The sequence below is a fragment of the Cupressus sempervirens genome, chromosome 4 (assembly GCF_028749045.1).
Source record: "Cupressus sempervirens isolate cs-2001-9-10 chromosome 4, ASM2874904v1, whole genome shotgun sequence".
NCBI lineage: Eukaryota > Viridiplantae > Streptophyta > Pinopsida > Cupressales > Cupressaceae > Cupressus > Cupressus sempervirens.
In genome coordinates, this window is record NC_143121.1 from 769,138,205 (window position 1) to 769,158,848 (window position 20,644).

The window sequence follows — 20,644 nt, forward strand, 5'->3', positions numbered from 1 at the left end:
TACACTCACACTTAATTATATTATTTGCAAAAAAATACATTTACAAAATAAATAATAAGAATATGAATTATCCAAGGTTGAGACACCTTATTTCTAGCATTCTCTAACTTGTTGAACACCTTGTAAGAGCAATAGGAACATAACAAGAACTAACCGCTATAGGTTGAAAGGCCTATAGACTATGAACACCATTTCAACTTCTCTATGGCTACTAGTTTTGTCAATGCATCTCCAACATTCTTTATTGTATCTATCTTCTCCAAATTTACCTTTCCATCTTCCACCATATCTCTCACAAGTTGAAACTACACATCAATGTGCTTCATTCTGGCATGGAATTTTGGATTCTTTGCAAGGAAAATAGCACTCTAACTATTGCAACATATAATAATATGTCCTGCATCAACACCAATAGTAGAACACAATCTCCCATTCCAAATGGTTTAGTTACAAGTATGAGTAGTAGTCATGTACGCAACTTTTGTAGTGGATAAAGCAACCATAGGCTATCGCCTACTCATCCAACTGATGGTACCACCAAACATAGCAAACACATAAGCACTAGTGGATCTCCTACAACCAATATCACCTACCCAATCTAAGTCCGTAAACCCATGAACACAAACTAAATGAAAAGCTCCATAAGAGTTACCATGATAACAAATGGATTAATCTGATGTACCCCTCAAATATCTAAATACTTGCTTAACTACAACCCAATGTACCCATCTAGGATTAGCCATAAATCAGCTCAGAAATCCCACTACTTGGGAAATGTCTGGTCTAGTATAGACCATAGCATACATAAGATTTCCAACTACACTAGCATAAGGTACTCTACTTATGTCCTCCACCTCACTGGGATATTTTGGACAATCATTTACAAATAAGTTTGTTCCTATAGAAATAGAAACACATGATTGTCTACAATATTCCATGTTGAACCTTTCCAAAGAAAACTTAAGGTACCACATCCTAGGAGATTGTTTCAAACCATATAGAGACCTCTTTAATTTGCAAACCAAAGATTCTTTACCTTTAAAAATGTAGTGCTTAGGCTATGACATATAAATCTCTTCCTCCAGTTCACCATGAAGGAAAGTTGTCTTCACATGGATCTATTCTATCTCTAAATCGTATGATGCAGAAAGAGATAATAGAAATCTAATGGATGTCAACTTTGCAATAGGAGATAATATTTCACCATAATCTATTCCCTCTACCTATGAGTACCCCTTCACAACTAATCTAGCTTTGTACATTTCAACACTACCATCTACACATAATTTCTTCTTGAATAGCCATTTGTTACCAATAGGTTTCTATTCTTTAGGCAAAGGTACAAGGTAAAAGTTTTTTTTAAATCCAATGAAGCCATCTCATCGTCCATGGCCTTAATCCAAGAACTTGTATCTTCCATATCCAAAGCCTATTTTACAGATCTAGGCTTATTAGTGTTAGTAATCAAAGGAAAAGCACAACTAGAATCTAACAGAGAATTACCAAACCTTTATGGTTGTTTTCTTGCTCTTGTGGATCTCCTCAAGGGATGAGGTTGAGATTGTTCTTTCTCTTCTTTTGAACTATTAGAGCTACTAGGGCTCACCTCATCGTTAGACCCAACATGGTCTTTTTGTCTAGTCTTCTTAGGGGTAGGAGGCAACTGAACAATATCTTCTTTCTTCTCTTTTTCATCTATTGTAGCACAATAGGAGAAAATGTTAGCTCTCTAAAAATAACATTTCTACTATACAACACATTAGTAATCATAGGGTCCCAAAGCTTGTATCCTTTCATACCAACACTATATCTAATGAAAATATATTTGACAACTTTGTTTTCCAACTTAGATCTTTTCTCCTTTGGAACACACATGCATAAGCTTCACAACCAAAAACACAAAGATGTCTAATTGAAGGCTTCTTACCAGACCACACCTCCATGTGTGTCTTACCAACAAGAGCTGATGTGGGAGATTTGTTAACCAGATAGAAAGTAGTGGCCTCAACTTCAGCTCAAAACTTTTGTTCAAGACTAGCTCCACTAAGCATACTCCTAGCCTTCACCATTAGTGTCCTGTTCATTCTTTCTATAACTCCATTTTGTTGTGGGGTATAAGGAGTTATCTTATGGCTCTCAATACCTCATTCTCTAGAGAACTATTGAAACTCTTTTGAGAAAAACTCACCACCATTGTCAGTTCTCACACACTTAATCTTCTTACTAGTTTGATTCTCTACAAGGGCTTTAAATTCCTTGAACTAGCTAAAGACTTGTGCCTTACTTTTGAGGAAATAAATCCATGTCCTTCTACTATAATCATCTATGAAAGATACAAAAAATAAAGTATAGGAGATTGAAGGAACTTTTACAGGACCAAATACATTAACATGAATAAGATCCAAAACGTCAAAAGATTTGTGAGAACTAGTCTAAAATTGAACACAATTTTGTTTTCCAGAAACACAATCTTTGTAGAATTCAAACTCAAGATTACAATCATTTAACCCCTTAATGAAGTTTTTGTTTTTAATGGTTCTAAGACCCTTCTCACCAATGTGGCCAAAACTCATATGCCATAACATTGTCTTTTATGTAGGAAGCTTTCCTTACAATGTTTTTGTACCCTTAGGTATACATGTTGCACTGCCATTAGAACCAATAACCATAGTCTTCTTTACTACTCATTCAGATGGTGGGGATGAAGTGATAGTTGTTCTCTTTTTTGAAATAGAACAACTATTGCACTGAGAAATGCATGCATCAAGTTGAATCAAAGTACCTCTCCTAGTACCCTTAGTAATAACCATAGCTCTTCTCATCATCTTACATCAATCTTTAGGAAAAAAAACTTGCACACCTACATCATTCAACATACTTACAAATAATAGGTTTTGTGCCAAAATAGGGATGTGCATTACCCCATTGATCCCCTTTACTCATCCATCAAGGAATCTGATAGTGACCCATCCTCATCTAGCTATCTTTAGGTGAGAATCATCACCCAAGTACACCTTTCCACCATCAAAAACTTCATACTTTGAGAACAAGCTTTAATGAGAGGTCATGTGGAAATAAGTTAGTGAGCCTATCAACCACACATCATCCAATGCATGCATTGCCAAGGTTGCAATGAAAGCATCACTGTCTTCTTGAGATTTTTTTGAACATGAATTTGAGGCCTTCTTCTTCTTTGGCTCTTTATAGTCTTTTTAGAAGTATCTAGTCTTATCATAGTTCTAACATTTCACCTTGGACTTTCTAGGAGTCTTTGATTTTCCACTAGATTTGGATCTACCCTTTCTATACTTGTTATCTTTTTTCTTCCCTCTGTTGTTAGATCTCCTACGAGTAGCAAAAGATTCCTTAGTTGAGTCTAATGGCTTTCTCCTCATCTCCTTAGATAATAGCAAAGACACCACATCATCCATTTTGAAAGTGATTAAAGTACTTCCAAGAGCCATCACAAGATGGTCCCATGAATCTAGCAAGGAACATAATAGGTCATACATCAATCCTCCTCCTCTATCTTGACACCAGATGATGTCAATTGTGCAATCAACAAATTAAAAGAATTTAGATGATCTATAATAGATCCTCCTTCCTCCATTCTTAGAGAATAAAACTTCTTTCTCAGGAACAACTTGTTCACCAAAGATTTGGCCTGATACACAGACCCAAGCCATGTCCACAAACTGTTTGCAGTCTTCTCATCAAGAACATTTGGGAGAATTGAATCATGTAGATAGAGTCTAATGAGACCCTTAGCTTTCTGATCCTTAAAATTTTAATCTACTTGAGATATTGTTGCAAGTCTCACATCAAGTGAAGCCACCTCCCATAGATCATAATCTTCAAGAAAGTCTTTTGTCTCAAGTTTCCACAACTCAAAATTACTGCCATTAAATTTCTTCACCTCCATTCTTTTTTTATGATGAACTAGCCATCTCAATCTACAAATAGGATTTCAAATTCTCTGCACAAAACTCCCACTCAAAATTGAGATTAGCTCAAAAATCCCTACCCAGCAACTAGGATAAAAAGTTGATCAAGCTTTTATACCACTTGTAAGGAAACTTAGGTGAAAAAAAAACTTCCTACACTAGTCTCTGAAGGAAAGTATTGTGCAAATTCTTATTAAATCGTTAAAACATCATTTTCAATATTATGTAAACAATAATATTGCAGTCAACCATGAATACAAAAATAGATAGAGAAATAATAACACATAAACATAAAGATATGTCAGTGGGGAAAAACCTTTCGGTAAAACAACCTCACCCCTTTAAAATCTACACAATGTATTATCTTCAACACAAAGGTTACAACATACTTGTTGTGCAAGTTCTTTCAAGACACAAAAGACTTATCCAATAGCTACCAAGAATACACTATTCACACTTTTTTTATCTACAACCCTAAAAGTGCTTATATAATGTGCTTTCCATTTTTAGGGCAACTTCCAAAGATAGCTATTATGCATCATAGGAATCTGTCATAATTGTTTTAGTCATGATTTCCTTACATAAAATTCAAGATGCTGACACATGTAAGTGTAGTGATACATCAACATGCCAACTAGACATGTACACTCACACTTAATTACATTATTTGCAAAAAATATAATAATAATAGGAATTATCCAAGGTTGAGACACTTATTCCTAACATCATCTGAACCTAAAGCTGTAACTATTTAGCACTTTTTCCATCCTTAGTGTCTTGAACTATCTAGATAATTTCTTCTTAAATTGTCAAACTATTGAAAATTTCATGGCATAATCTACAAGGCTTTTTTCATAGATTTTTGTGGAATTTCTACCATTTTTTTCCCTTGGTCCTTTGTTGAGTGCATTATAAACTTTTTTCTTGGCCTTCCACATCATCATCACTAACCTTCGCAACAATGTCCTCATCACAAAACTTGGGATCCACTTTCTATCTTATTTCTTCTAGAACTTGTTATGATATCTCATCAAAGTTTCAAATGCATTTGTCAAACCTAGACCAGTTCTCAAATTTAGGATAGAATCCCTTAAAGAATGGGTCTACCATTTTCATCTCATGTTAAAAACTTAGAACATCTTTGAATATAATCATCCTTTCTCTACACACATTCTCGTCTAAAAAATCATCAATGACATCCTCCTCCCATAAATACTTTGTTGGAAGAAAATTATATCCCCACATCTGCTTTAAAGAATTTTTTACTACATTGTAGGGGTCATATGTTCTTGTAGGTGCAGTCGGCAATTTATAGCTTCTTAAGAAAGCATCAGTTTCCTCTATTGTATTCTTCCCTATATAAAAATGCCCTACTTTGGTAAATCTACACAAAAATGTTCCCTTCTTGATAGTTCAACCTAGATATTCTCTATCTAATGCGATTAACTATCAAAAGACTTCTATTAATCCTAGTCTCTCTGGGACATACTTTGGAAGAAGGTGAGGTGGATGTGGGCACCCATAAACCATTATGAAACTATAATCTTAAAAAATAAACACACTTTCCTAGTCATTCCCTAATTCTTTCCCCACATCAAAACATAAGTTGGGCTTAACGACCTTTCTAATATTCCTAGGTACTCTTTCATTAACAACTCCTATCATATTTAGAATAGGGGGCACACATTCATTATAAAAAGAAATAGCATTAGAATATGGGTAGAATAATTTTCATACCCTTGTCCATCTTTGTATAGGTATCTTTTCTCCCCATTCCTCTATACACTCAGAGAAGCATTGGTCAAAGAATTGTAAATTTTTGAACATATTTAGATTCATGATCGAGGAGTAATGATGGAACTTGAAATTCTCCATTCTTCCCTTATGTGCAACAACAATTTCATCATGGATCCTAGTGATTATGTATGTGACAAAATCATATCATACATTTGTGTAGGGATTATGAATATCTAATGCCATGATGTAGTGCCACCAAGAGTATCCATGGTTCCATCTAAACCTAGGGCTTTATTTAAAACAAAGACAGTGTTATGCATATACCTCTAAAAGAATTGAAGAGGCATAATATCTTCCACCTCATCCTTCTTTGTTATTTCTTCTTTTTCTTTTGTTGAAATTTTGATGTGCCTTGTCATTGTTGTACCCATGTAGATGCTCTTTTAATTCTTGAAGTTTTAATTCAATTTGTCCATGTCAATTGGTAATGACATTAGACCTCCCGAATCAAAAGCTTCTATGAATGTCTCCTTATCCAGTGCCAATAATATGCTTCTATCTTTCCTATGGAAGAACTTGTTGACCTGATTCTAAGACTTCAACAATGCCTTGACTAGGTCAACATCCACAAAAGACATAGGCATAATTAGGTTTCCCAAATTCCTATTCCAAGGGTTTGAAATTGAGACCTTCTCTAATATATTTTTGTAGAAGAACCAAAATAATTCACTAATTTCTTGATGCAAGAGCATCTAGAGGTATAAGGGCAATCCTGTGTCACCCAAAAAAATGTACTTAGACTTATTTTATGTTTTATGTCTTTACATTTTTGGATACCCATTTGGCTCAAACAAAGGTTCCAACTCTCATAGTTCAACTATCAGTGCATTTGAAAATTCCAAAAAAATAGGAGCATGTATTTGGGCCATCATTTTGGTAAACTAGAAGGTGTGAATTGGCCAGATGAATGCAATCATGATTTAGAGCATTCCAAAAAAAGAATCAGGTCAATAGGCCCCATGGTTTGAAAGTTATTGTAGTTTTTTGGGTTTTGGAGACCTCCTAAGAATGCTTCAAAGTCAGGTTTGGGGCATTAAATGACCTCAAAAAAGGTCAAAAAATGGGGGACAAGAAAAGCTTGTCCATAGGGCTATAGAGTGCTTTGAGAGCTTTTTGAAAATGAAAACGGTTCATCAATAAGAGCTATGGTTCAAAAGTTATGCCTCCCAGAAGTTTGGCTACCATTTCTGGATTCTTCTAGATTTGTACAGACTTCTAACGCAGCTTCTGGAACCTTCTATTTTGTCGGTGGATGCCTACTAGCACTTTCTAGAATGTACTCCTAGTCCTTAACCCTTCGGAGTCTATTTAAAGAGATTTCTGGCATTGTAAAAGGCAGTTCGGATTGGAGCTTGAGAGGAGGTGCTAAAAGGAGAAGTATTCTCTAGATTTATGCTATTGTAAGCCCGTAGGGCATGTTTTGAAGTTTATTTTCTCTGCACTATTTGTACTAGCTTATTTTCTCAGTTAATATAATTCCCCTTTTCTATTGTGTCCATTCTGTTGTTGGGTTGTGTCCCCATCAAGTGGTATCAGAGCGGGTTTTCCTGACTGTGTAGACAGAGCGCTGACTGTGAGGCAGTTTGCACCAGGACTGTGTGGTTGTGGGTTCGAGTTAGAAGATGCCTCCATGAAGAGAGCATGGTGGAAGGGCCAGAGCTATTGATCCTGAGGAGGTTAGAGCCCTCCAAAGACAGGTACAAGCATTGCAAGAGGAGCTTCGTAGAGGAGCAAATGTTGCCGCAGATGACAATAGTGAGGATGAAAATTAAGAGGAAGTAATGGAAGTTGATGGGGAAGTTCTGAATCCTGTAGAGGAAAGGCTTTTTAGGGCCATTACTAAGTTTGGGAAAAGACCTACAATTGAAGTGGGTATATTTTCAAGAAATTTGAAACCAGATGAGTTGATCGATTGGATCAATGAACTGGAAGAATACTTTGAGTATGAGGATATAAGGGACCCAGATAGGGTTAAGTTTGCGAAGGCCAAACTGAAAGGCCATGCCAAAATCTGGTGGCAAGAGATTCAACTGGAAAGACTTAGAAGAGGAAAGGAGAAGATCACAAGATGGGATCGCATGGTGGAAAAATTGAAGAAGTAGTTCATTCCTGTGGACTACGAGCTTGATCTGTTTAAGAAGATGCATGGGTTAAAGCAAGCAGGAAGATCAGTCCAAGAATATACAGAGGAGTTTTACCGACTCCTGATTAGAGCAGGGCATGAAGAAGCAAATAAGGAGAAGATTTCTCATTATATCAGTGGGTTGCAACCTAGCATCCAGGAGGAATTAAGTCTGGTAAGAATGGCCAGCGTTGAAGAAGCATACCAGTGTGCCCTACGAGTTGAAGAGAAGCTGAGTAAAAGGTTTGAAGGAAGACAAAGAGGGCACGGTCAAGGAGGAAGGGGAAGTGGTAGATCATCTAGAGGCCGCAATGAAACTCAAAAGAAAAATGAAGATGAGGGTACTAGCAGGAACCAGAGGAATGAGGGTTCCAACCGCTCCCGTGATCAAGACTTTGGAAATCAAAGAGGAAGAGGTAGAGGACGTGGACAAGGAAGAGGAGGCTTCCGTGGTACCTGTTTCCATTGCAATGAAGAAGTCCATCGTGCCTTTGAATGCCCTCAACGACAAGGAAGGACAGATAGGAGAACTGAGGGCCAAGCTAGGGTTGCTCATGTGGATGAGGATGCAGAAAGAGGAGAGACCTTGGTAAATGAAAGAGTCCTACTAAGTGGTGAGAATGAACCAGGACAACGGAGGAGTTTTTTCCGTACTAGATGCAAGTGTGAGGATAAATGTTGTGATGTGATCATTGATGGTTGTAGCACTGATAACTTGGTATCAGAAGAGATGGTCTCTAAGCTAAAGCTCAAGAGGGAGAAACATCCCCAACCCTATCGGATTTCTTGGGTAAAAGATGATCATAAGGTCCTGGTAAGTGAAAAATGTTTAGTAAAATTCAAAATTGGGAGTTACCATGATGAAGTTCTCTGTGATGTTATTTCGATGGATGTTTGACATATATTGTTGGGTAGACCATGGCAGTTTGATAGACATGTAATACATGATGGACATGCAAACACATACTCTCTGACAAAGGATGGAGTTCGCCACAAATTGAAGCCCATGAAAAAGGAAGGTGAAAAGGTATGTAGTAGTGCTAGGATGCGTCTTGTTGATGGAAGGAAGTTTTTAGATGGCATGAAACATTAGCGTATGTGCTATGCTTTGATTCCTAGGAAAGATAAAGAAGGTAGTAGTGAAATACCATTTGAAGTTTCAAATTTACTAGGGGAATTTGGAGATATTATTTCTAATAATGTTCTAGATGGATTGCCACCAGTAAGGCAAATCAGTCATCAGATAGATCTGATTCCAGGAGCTAGTTTGCCTAACAAGGCTGCTCACAGGATGACTCCTACTAAAACAGAGGAGCTAAATAGACAGGTTCAGGAGCTGTTGAGGAAGGGCTTGATTCCAGAGAGCCTGAGTCCATGTGCAGTACCTGTAGTACTTGCACCAAAGAAGGATGGAGAGTGGAGGATGTGTATAGATTCTCAAGCTATAAATAGGATAACCATCAAGTACCAGTTTCCTTTACCAAGGATGGATGATCTTATGGACTGCTTGAGTGGAGCTCAGTACTTCACAAAGATAGATCTGAAGAGTGGCTATCATCAGATACATATTTGAGAAGGAGATGAGTGGAAAATAGCCTTCAAGACCAAGGAGGGTCTTTATGAGTGGTTAGTCATGCCCTTTGGATTGACGAACGCCCCAAGCACCTTCATGCGGCTCATGAATGAGGTACTTAAGAAGTTCTTGGGAAAATTTGTTATTGTCTATTTCGATGATATTTTAATTTTCAGCAAGACTTTGGAAGAACATTTACTGCATATTCGTAGTGTCCTTGAAAGGCTAAGGGAAGAGAAACTATTAATTAATCTAAAGAAGTGTGTCTTTGCAAAAAGGGAGTTAGTCTATTTGGGATTTGTTATATCACTTGAAGGTCTCAAAATGGATCCAGAGAAGGTAAAAGCCATCTTGGAATGGCCTACTCCAAGGTCTGCTACTGAGGTAAGATCATTTCATGGTCTAGTTAGTTTTTATAGGAAGTTTATTAAGAATTTTAGTGGCATATGTGCACCCCTAACTGATACAATAAGAGGGGATAGAAAAGAGTTCAAATGGACTGCAGCAGCTGCGAGAAGTTTTGAATTGCTAAAGAAGAAGGTGACTGAACAACCTGTGTTGGCACTTCCAGATTTTAGAAAAGTATTCCAGGTGGATTTTGATGCTACTGGTAGTGCTATTGGGGCTGTATTAAGCCAAGAAGGTAAGCCTATTACATATTTTAGTGAAAAATTGAATGATGCAAAGAAGAAGTATTCTGTTTATGATCAACAGTTCTATGCAATAGTTCAGGCCTTAAAGAAATGGAGGCATTATTTATTGCCAAAGGAATTTGTTTTGTATACTGAACATCAGGCATTATAGTACCTAAATAGCCAAGGTAAATTGAATCAGAGGCATATGAAGTGGGTAGAATTCTTGCAAAGTTATACATTTGTGTTGAAGCATAGAAGTGGAAAATCTAACAGGGTTGCAGATGCATTAAGTACAAGACAGCTGTTGCTTACAACAATGTAGGTTGAATTAGTTGGGTTTGATGAACTCAAGAATTTGTACCCCAAGGATCCTGATTTTTCTGAAGCATGGAAAGCTTGTAAAGAACCTGTTGTTGTAGATAGAACCAAGTGGTTAGACTATTTGATTCAAGATGTCATGTTGTTCAAAGGTAGTCAATTGTGCATTCCAAGGAGTTCCATGAGGGAAAATCTGATTAAGGAGAAACATAGTGGAGGGGTGGCACGACATTTTGGTCGAGATAAGACCATTTCCATTCTTAGAGGACATTATTTTTGGCCTCAAATTTCACAGGATGTGAAGAAGTTTGTACATAGTTGCCAGGTTTGTCAAGTTGCCAAGGGGTTTAGTCAAAATACTTGCCTATATCAGCCATTGCCTATTCCATCAAGGCCATGGGAGGACATAAGTATGGATTTTGTTCTTGGATTTCCAAGGACACAAAGGGATAATGACTCAGTATTCGTGGTGGTTGATAGGTTCTCCAAAATGGTACATTTTATTCCATGCCACAAAACTCATGATGCTATCCATATTGCAGACTTGTTTTTCAAAGAGGTGGTAAGACTACATGGCCTTCCAAGGAGTGTAGTTTCTAATTGAGATACTAAATTTGTGCGGTATTTCTAGAGGACATTGTGGAAGAAGTTGAGAACAGACTTGAAATTCAGTTCCATGCATCACCCACAGACTGATGGCCAAACAGAAGTGGTAAATAGAAGTCTGGGCAATTTGCTGAGATGTTTAGTTGGAGATAAGCCCAAGGGATGGGATTTGATTCTACCACAGGCAGAGTTTTCTTATAATAACTCTGTAAATAGGAGTACTAGAAAATCACTATTTCAAATTGTATATGGGAATAGCCCAAGGACTGCACCAAAATTGAGGAAGATAAAACAAGGGGAGAGGACAAGTGCTGAAGCTGAGCAATTTGCTGAACACATCAAGCGTCTACATGAGGAGGTTCAAGCACACATTATCAAGATGAATCAAGAGTATAAAGCTAGGGCTGATCAAAGGAGAAGACATAAGGAATTTCAAGTAGGGAATCTAGTCATGGTGCACTTACGAAAAGAAAGATTTCCAGTTGGTACTTACAACAAGCTAAAAATGAAGAAATTTGGCCCCTGCAAAGTTTTGAAGAAACATAACTCAGGAAATGCATATGAGGTGGAGCTACCAGATGGTATTCACATTTCTCCCATTTTCAACATTGCAGATTTAACAGAGTATCATGATGATGGTGCAGATGAGGAGCTAGTTTTAGAGCCATGTCCAATTCTTGCTTCTAAGAAGGAAGAGATAGAAGAACTTCTAGATCATCGTGCGGTTAGCAGTACCAGAAGCAGGCAGTATGAAGAGTATTTGGTCAAATGGAAAGGACGATCGATCGAGGACTCAACTTGGATTTCAGCAGCTAAGGTTTCCCATTTGGGATTTCCTCTACCATCCATAAAGTGACAGGGTCACTTTTCAATCTACCCTGGGTGTCTGATGCAGGAGCATCCAGAGGTATAAGGGCAATCCTGTGTCACCCAAAAAAATGTACTTAGACTTAGTTTCTATTTTATGTCTTTACATTTTTGGATACCCATTTGGCTCAAATAAAGGTTCTAACACTCATAGTTCAACTATCAGTGCATTTGAAAATCCCAAAAAAAATAGGAGCATGTATTTGGGCCATCAGTTTGGTAAACTAGAAGGTGTGAATTGGCTAGATGAATGTAATCATGATTTAGAGCATTCCAGAAAATGAATCAGGTCAATAGTCCCCACGGTTTGAAAGTTATTGCAATTTTTTGAGTTTTGGAGACCTCCTAAGAATGCTTCAAAGTCAGGTTTGGGGCATTAAATGACTTCAAAAAGGGTCAAAAAATGCAGGACAAGAAAATCTTGTCCATAGGGCTATAGAGTGCTTCGAGAGCTTTCCGAAAATGTAAATGGTTCGTCAATCGGAGCTACGGTTCAAAAGTTATGCCTCCCGAAAGTTTGGCTACCATTTCTAGATTCTTCTAGATTTGCACCGACTTCTAACGTAGCTTCTAGAACCTTCTATTTTTTCGGTGGATGCCTACTAGCACTTTCTAGAATGTACTCCTAGTCCTTAACCCTCTGGGGTCTATTTAAGGAGATTTCTGGCATTGTAAAAGGCAGTTCGGATTGGAGCTTGAGAGGAGGTGCTAAAAGGAGAAGTATTCTCCAGATTTATGCTATTGTAAGCCCGTAGGGCATGTTTTGAAGTTTATTTTCTCTGCACTGTTTGTACTAGCTTATTTTCATAGTTAATATAATTCCCCTTTTCTATTGTGTGCATTTTGTTGTTGGGTTGTGTCCCCATCATTTCTATCAGGTACCTTTGCATCTCTACAAAAACTCTAGTGGTCCCTGAATGCATGGCCATTTTTTGATTGTGCATTGGAAGATGTTGGTAAAATTTGCATCCATTCATCTATGAATGGGCTAGGGATTTTTCTCTTGATGTAGACTCTTTAATCTATGATTATGGGATCAAATCTCCTTCCTTCTGTGCCATGATCCCAAAGTATCACAATAATTCTAAATGTTGGATGCTGAAATTTTCTTAAATTCACTATGCAAACTTAAACTCTGCTCTAAAAATTCAAACACTTATGCAACTGGTAATCAAAATCTCTATTCTTCTTATAATTTATTTGTTTCTACAAATGGGAGCATGGAATTAATGTCATTAAAACTAAAATGTTTGAAATATTCTTAGTCCTTGAAAAGCTAGTTATGTGTTCACTTTTTCACTATCTGTACTTCAAGCTCATGTTTCTTTTTCCACCTCAAATATGTTCATTTAAAAACTATTTTATGCTTTAAAACTAAAGGTTGCAAAGTAGAGATTTCCTTTTCTTCTTTTCTTCACATCATTTTATCATTCCTCTTTACTTTTGGCTACAACCATGTGAAATGGTCTATCTTTAATGTTTTGTGGCTTCATTACGCTTCTTTCTAAGTGCTAGACCAACCTTACAATGTTGTAATTCATACCAATCACCACATCACAACCCTATTTTATTACTCCCCACATGGGTTTGCGAAACAATGATTCCTTTATTTAAGCCTCTATCACAACCTCACAACATTTAGAAAAATTCTTACACACACCTTGCAAAGTAGCAAAACCATGTTACTTAACTATCTCATGACCTCACAATTACTTAATCATCTTCTTTATAAACTATGTTGACCAAGCAAAAACTGCACACTAACCATGATCACGTCTTCATGCCATTGAAACCAACTATCTATCAATACCTTGCAAAATGGAAAAAAGTATTGAATTTGATCATCTCTCAGCTTTGCAACCATTTAGCCTTTTATTTATTTAACCAAAGTGAACTAGAAAAATAGTTATTAGACATCTTATCATAACATCTCTACTCACTTTCTTAACTATTTTTTCAAACCTGAAAAATAGTGAAACCTTGATATTTGACAGCGTCACCACTTTGTAACTATTTATGAATTAATATTTTATCTCTTGCAAGGCTACAATGATTCAAACTTTGACCTTTATCCTGTCTTCACAATTTTTAATCATATAACACTTTTAAGCCATGTGATGTTGTGACAACTATTTCAATGCTAACTATCACCATGCTTTGTAGCTTCACAACTTAAAACATCAATTCATGATCAAACCTCATGATAGTATGAAGACCATATATTGGTGCTTCACTACCTTAACCATGGATCATTCTTAACTACAAGTGATGAAGTGATAATCTTGAAATTAACTGTTGCATTTACCTTTCACACCTTCACAACTCAAACTTTAACTTGACTCATTCACCCTGTGAAACTACAATCATAAACTATCGCTATGTTGCAACTATAATATTAGGTTACTCTTAATTGCCTACAAAGCTATAATGGCTTTCAAACTTGACCACCATGGTTATCTCCTATAATATCACAACTTAAAATCCTTTAAGCCAAAACTAAGTTGCAATCATGTGATCTTTACTGAATCGCTCTTTCGCAACGCAAACTTGAAGGTTAGCACTAATGCCTACAATGTCGTGATGACATCTACCATAACTTCTTCACATCTTTGCATCTTACAAAATAGTTAGTGATCATAACATAGTGATGAGGTGATCAAAACAATATTAGGACATTGCAGCTTAAAGAACTTTATAGGCATGACTTATAACATAAGAAAAGAACAATGGATTTAGGGATATAAAGAATTAACATATAACTAAGGTTTTTCATGTATCCCTATTTGACACTTAATGTCAATTTATGAATAATTCACTAAAGAATAAGCCACAATTATTTTCTAGGATTTTTTCAAAGGGATGACCACATTTTGAGAAACCCTAAGTAGCTAAAACATAATTTCTTCCTAATTTTCATGTAAGGATATCACAAAATATTTACTAGGTGAAATTTCAAGCCATCGCATTCCCCATAGGGATTGATGGTCAATGTCAAAATACGTAACAACCTTTGTAGAAAAATCTAAAATAATTAAATTTGGTGTCCATAACAACTTGAAATAGTTTACCTAAAAAGTTTGTAACATTTCATACTTTTATGTTCTCTATATGTTACTCGATTCACTCTGTTTTTGATGCTCGGTCATAACTTTTCTTCGTTCTATTGCTAGGTCTTAACTAGACTCCTCTTATTCTATATAACTCGACATTCACTAGGTTCACCTTGTATTGAAAATACTTGGGACCAAAGACTTTCTTGGCTCTTATAGAGCTCAGTGTATACATGATTATTTAGAAGCTTTTACATGAATCACTTTATGTAGAGTAGTTTAGTCATAGTCATGATTGTCTGACTCTTCCTTATATATGTCTAAGTTTTTTACACTAATAGACGACAAGACTTAGAAATATCAAGAATCTCCCCTTTTGACATTAGTGGAAAAACCATTTTTTTATGATGAAAACTTTACAGTACAAAGAATAATAGTACTCCCCCTAAGCCTATGACTCAGTTCTTATAGAACTTCAAAAATTTCCTATATAATACAATATACAATACCTACCTTACATAGCTCAAAAGTTTATTTGTAACTTTTTCATATCTTGTCTTCTTTCTATCCTCTGAACTCTGAATCTCACTTTATTCTTTCAATCATCAATCCCTCTTGTATATATCAATCATTAATAACTATCCCCCTTGTTTTTGACACTTATGTCTATTGAGGTTGTGAGGGTGTTGGAATCAAACCATATTTATCAATGAACAATTTTTGAATCTAATTACTCATAGCAAGTGCATGATCCCATCTGATTCTAGTTGATTCCAAAATATGAATCTTCATCTCCAAATTCACTCCTAAGTCAATCAAGTTGTTAGCAATCGAAAGATTATGATCCTTTTGCACTAGATCCTTTGTTGGAATCAGCTATAATTGCAAAACTTCTAAAGGAGGTATCAAGATTGACTCTATAGAGATCAATTTGGCTCTCATTCAGCTATATGTTGTTTTTAGCTTAGCCAACCTCCCTTGTGCAAACAATAATCTATTGTAATGCTTTGAGCTTGATTCAACTGACTAAGAGATAGATTCTCTTGATTTCTTTACATCAGCTTGAATCCTCTATATATCTAGCTAAAATTCATTTTAAAATCTAGGCATGTCACAAAGTCTATTGTACAGATCTTTTACTTTCTTTACAAGTTCTTTGATGGTTTTTAAAAGTGCCTACAACTCAACTTTTCTAACTGCAATGGCAGTAGAATCTTTCTCCAAGACTCTCTTCTCAAGTTTCTTTTTAGACTAGGCCATTAGCTTTTCATTTTCCTCAATATCTTCAGTGTTGACCTTTTCAAAAAGGATGTCTTCGATTTCATGGAGCACTTGTTTCTATTGTTAGTTTCACCTCATCTCTTCTTTCTTATTCTTCTTGGCTAATATATCATGTAAGGTGACAATTTTCTCAAAACTAGGTGTTGGTGTAAATAAGTATTTACTATTTACACTTACTTAAGTTTACTTAGGTTAATGCATATATTTTATTATTTATTTATTAGTCACCTAGGAGTATGTGTACTCTTGTGAGTTATCATGTTGGCAACATAGGAGTTTTCACTCTAATTATGCACATGTTGTCTACACTTAGGAGTTAGCACATTATTTGAGCACATGGTGTCTACAACATTCTATACACCTCATTGTGCTTATCCTCTTATTGTGGAGGATATGTTCTTAGTTGTCATGCTTATCTCCTAGTTCTTTCTAGACACATTCTAGATGCATCTTAGAGGCCTTTATATATAGGCTCTCCTAGTGTGTATCTACATGCTTACATGCTTCTAATAATAGTAAGCATTCTCATGTTGATCATGCTCTTTGATCTACTATGTGCTTGTGCTTATGCTCCTTGATCTTGGGTGAATCTTGGCCTAAGCCAAACTCTTACATGGTATCAGAGCTTGGAGAGATTCTTGTCACTAGCCATTCAAGACCATTCTTGCTTCAACACCTTCAATCCAAAGATTCAAAGAATTCATAGAAATTGAGAGTGTCTAGAGCCAAAGTAGACCTCACCACTACGTCCACTGTGTCGATTCAGTGAATTGACTATAATTTTGTCTATGTTGGGCAATAGTCAAAATTAAGGCAAATTTTTTTTTGCAAACCGGTAACCCAAGGGCCCAATTTGCAAAATTGGTATGATCATTTCAGATCTATACATTTAATTTTCAAATCTGCATTTTTTTTCATCTACCTCTCTATAATTTTTTTTGGATTTGCATTATGTTTTCTAAAAAATTGGCCATTAGGCCTGTAGGAGAGATATTTTGCAGGTGAAGATTGATGCTTGGTGGTGCAAATCAGATATTTGCATCACATTCAAAAGGTCAAGAAACCCACAAATTGGATTTTGTTTCATCTAAATTAGACATGTGAGGCAAAATCTAGAGGCATTTTATTTTTGGAGGCATGGCAACGATTCAGGAAATATAATAATAGCAACGATTTTTAAATAGCAATATCTTCCTCATATAGACTCCTTTTTATGAGGAATTTTTTTTTTTTTGTTTTAGGATGGAATATCATGATCTACACATTGTTACAAGTGGTTTGAGATCTATATTCCTAAATTTTTCTACAAGTTGCAAATCCTGATTTTTGCCACTTCAAATCCTTGGTATGAGCTCATCTAGACTCCAAAACAGGTTCTATTTTTTTTGAAAGTGCATTTTTTTGTCTACTTTCTAGAACCACAATTATATTATCGGTTTTGTGGATAGAAATACTACTTTCAGAAATAGACCCTAAAGTGGCATGTGCCATATTGAATGAATATATCATCATTCTGATCATACTCTCTCTATTGGTCTACTGTTGTGCTTGTGTTTTAGTTCCTTGGTCTTGGGTGAATTTCGGTCTAAGCCAAATTCTTACACTAAGATTGGGTAGATCCCATTTTGGCATATCAATTTCTTCATCCAAACTAATAGTAATATCTAGAGAATTGTCCTTAACCTTATTTTCTTTACTTTTCTTGTAAGTCTTGTTTCTCAACACTACTAGAGTAAGACTAGGTAGTGGCATTTCACCACTCAGTCCTTCTTGAACTCCAGTGCCTAGAATAAAAATTTTAGCACTCAACACTACATCCTCTTTTACTATTTCGTCTTGTCCACTTTTCTTATCTCCCTAATTTTTAGGTCCTGAGACATGTGGTCCTTCTTGACCTATAGTATAAGTTTCTACATTTGTTCCCTTGACTAATTCTTCTTGATCTTGCTTCTCCTTGTCTTGTTCCTCTACTTCTGAGGTCTTTATTTGTTCAACAATGGGAGTGTGAGGTGTGGTTTCATGGATAGTGAATATTTTTTCTTGTGGACTCGGCACACCTAATCTTTCTTCATCATTTTGATCATCTTCATTGGTCACTATCTCTACTTCTTTTGCCTATTCAAATCCTTTTGTAGATAATCCAAAAATGATTTTCCATAACAACTCATTTTGCTGTACCATAGCCTCAATCTTATTCTATAAAATCATGAATGTCCTAAATTTAGGAATGAATCAGTTCCTATGTTTCTCAAAAAATATTGTCTTTTGATTTCTTGATAATTTAGGCATAATCTTTGCCAATGTGCCCTCTCTTATTTATTTCTCTACTTTTGATGTCTCTTCGCATCTTCTATCTAATCTATTATACAAATCATATTTAATCTTCTTTTCTAATTTAGTAGGAGCCAATTCATTATTAGTTGTCATATCTATCATGGCCTCCTCTACTTTGAATTTGTCACCATTTTTCAACGTATCATATTTCACATATCTAAAACTTGATAACCTTATAGAGCTTCTAATGTTGGCACATACCTCATCAATATTTCTTGGCTTTGTAGGTACTATGACTCAGTGATGTCTAGGTTCATTAGACTAGGTACTCTCTGCATATTCATCTTTAATGTCTTTCATATTTACTATCCTTCTCCTTTTTGTTTGCAACTTTTCTCTTTTCTTCACTAGTGCTGCTAGGTTTGGTGATCTTGGCCACTTCTTTTTCTACTGGTGGCTTAGCACTTAGAGTTGTTTCTACCCTATTCATCAATATTTGTAGTGTGGGAGGAGAGAGAGGCTTGGATGTTTTCTTCTTTGCAACCTTGGTCACATTAGGCTTTGTAATTTTTACTAATTTAGCCTTCTTTTCTGGTGAGGTGACCAATGTCAGGGCTTTACCCTTTTTTTCTTTAATTTCTTCCTCTCCCTTGTCACCATTATCATTTTCTTCATCTTCTCCTAGACCTTGAGTCAGCATCAAATATTCTTTTCCTTTTTTTTTTTTTTCCTAGATTCTCTTCAAGGTCTTCAACCACTTTCTTTCTCTTCTTATCTAAGAAGCAATTTTGATATCAACTGTAATTCTAGCATTTGCTTCTTCATAATTTCCAAAGGGCTCTTGCTCTACATAAATTTCTTCCTTAAGTAGTCTATTAATCTTTTCAATGACATCATCAACTTCAACCTCACAATCAAAGGGCTTAATCCATGCTTTCCTAGGCTTAACTACCTATACAAATGTATTACTTGCATCTACCAAAAAACATACATCATTGTAATGCTTCATCACTAATGATCTTGTGATCCTGATTCTCTTTCTCATCTTTTCTTTCATCCATAGCACTTTCAAAAATTTCTCCCAACTATGTTAGGTGCTCACCAATCTATTTTGTAACTAGTTTTCTTTGCTCTTGAACAATATTTTGAATAGCAGGAAAATAATTCTAAACATAGAAGAAAATAAATAGAATTGACAATTCAAATTGCACATAGAATTGATTTCCTTCCTAATTGGTGTTAGGTTTTCTTCTAATTGTGACCTCTGCAACTCAATAAGATCATATTCATGATCCTTCATCACAATCTTCTACATTTGGTCAATTGTCATACAAGGCACACTATTTAGTCTACTCAACCGATAAAATTTGTGAGACATGACTTTCACTACAAACTCGATCATACAATCTATAATGGTTGAAATAGACAATCCTCATCCATTCCACTTGGATTTTATATTAGCCTCAATTTCTTCTCTGCTTAGGCACTGCATAGTCTTCTTCTTATCAATTGTTGAATATCTTGTTACATTATGAATCACTTTCTTTAATATCTCGATTGGTCCATTTTCTAACTACAACCTCATATCATGAATTCTTCTTAGAACCACTTTAATCCATTCAATCTTATAATTCCTTAGAAAATCTAGGGCATACATTAACCCTTTCCTTTCAACAATTTTGGACTCATCTTTTAGCATACCTTCATCACATAATTTCTCATATGCCACACAAATCTCATTGTCTCCAACTTATCCAATTTTGCACATGTAGTAGCTCCATACACCATGTATCATAATAACCTTAGGTGCTATTGATGATAACAAAAAAACTGAATCTCCTTTGATAGAAATATGTAGAATATCATGAAACTTAGGTGGAGTACCAATGTCACTCATCACCAAATGAACAGTATTTACCTCTATTCCTTTATTCTTCACTGTAGATGATGAAAATTCCATATTCTCATGTTATGGTTTTGAAACATTTCTTTCTAAACTATTTGGCACAATTGAAGATCAATGCTTGATCACTCTTTCACTACTAGTTTTCTCTGAATCACATTTTAAATCACTTCACTAATTAGTAAAATCACTTTATGCTCTCAAAATTTGAATAGAAGGTGTGAACAATATAATTAAATTTTTGATATATACCCCCATTCATTCAAGTTAGGCT